Genomic DNA, 1,446 nt, shown 5'->3' on the forward strand with positions numbered 1-1,446 from the left:
ATTTGTGCTTGTCCTCAAGACACTAGCTCTTCATTGGTGATACAGTGATGGCAGGATCCAATAATTCCCTGAGAATACTTTTGTGGCCCACAATTTTAGAAAAGTAAGGATAATAGGAAATTTTAATCAAAATAACTTTTCAATACACACTGGGCATCAATACTAATGATATAAGCTATTTATCATGCATATGATACACAGTACAGAATGTGGGTTCGATTTTATTAGACTCAGACCAGGAGTTCATGAGTTTTAAGGGCCTCTGTGTATTTGTTGATTTTCTTCTCCACATTCTTTTTGGCCTGTTTCCATAGCCTCATGAGCTGCTTTTTCTTCTGGTAATGGATCTTGGCTTTCTCCTTCTTCTCCTCTAGGGTGACTTACTGCCTTGTATATCCAGCCAACCTCATGAGCCAGGTGCCCCAAGTAAGCAAACTATTGTGTAGGCTTCAGATGCACAACCTTCAGGGCAGGAACCACCATCCACTTTTTCTTGTCATAGGGTGGTGGGATCCCAACACACACCTTGAGGCGGTCCAGGGCAGACTAGCCTCCCTTGGTCTTGTGGGGCAGCATGCCTCAGACCATCCTCCCAAAGATGTGGCTGGGCCCCTGAAGGTGTAGGGGCCATGGGATGGGCTGGTGTTCATCTGCTTGCAGAGGAAAGCCAAGTACTTCAACTTGTTTCTGTAGGAATCGCCAGAAATGATGATGCCCTCACAGCACACAACTACGACCTTCCTGCCTAGCAGCACCTGTTTGGTCACAATGGCCACCAGGTGGCCCAAGAATGCCCTTCCACCATCTGGGGTGACCACCTGAGAAGAGAGGTTCAGTTATTTTTAACAAATATTTTTGCCATTTCTTCTTGTGTTTAAAGAATCCTCTTTAAATATGGTGAAGAGTAGGAACCTGAACCAGGTAAATAGACTCCTTTAAGAGATTCTTATAACAAAGCTAATTTCAGTCAGCCTTGCTATGTCACAAATACATTGCCAAGGGAGATTATGGAAGAAGGAGAGTAATCCCTTTTTATAAAATGGTTTTACCTCAGTTTTCCTCAAGTAGAGTGGTCTCCCACTATTGCTTCTCTGATTCTAGTTAATCTTCAGGAGTAATCAGTAAAAGTATTAGACATCATTAAAAGAAAGAACCAATTTTCAATCAGCTTAAAAAAATCCTTTACCTTGATTTGGTTGATTTTTCTTAATGTTCAAACAAACTGTGTTTATGTCTGCAGGAAGCACATGGTTCCATTTCAAGGAGAAGCTCTCTTCCCATTTAGGTGTTTTGAATCATTTAAGGAATCAATACCTAGTGGAACAACAGAAAGCACTGATAGGCAGGTCCCACTAGGGTGCTATGGACACGAGTCATGATTGGAAATCCAAGAGGTAAAGTCAGTTGGGAAGAGTTTCATTCTCAAATGAATATCATTTCTTTGGG

General features: G+C 41.8%; 1 pseudogene; it reads right to left on the minus strand.

Moving 5' to 3' along the window:
* Positions 1 to 205: 205 nt before the first annotated feature.
* On the minus strand, positions 206 to 1,030 carry LOC122479621 (annotated as a pseudogene).
* Between the last annotated feature and the right edge of the window lie 416 nt (positions 1,031 to 1,446).

This window comes from Prionailurus bengalensis, chromosome C1 (assembly GCF_016509475.1).
Source record: "Prionailurus bengalensis isolate Pbe53 chromosome C1, Fcat_Pben_1.1_paternal_pri, whole genome shotgun sequence".
NCBI classification, from domain to species: Eukaryota; Metazoa; Chordata; class Mammalia; order Carnivora; family Felidae; genus Prionailurus; species Prionailurus bengalensis.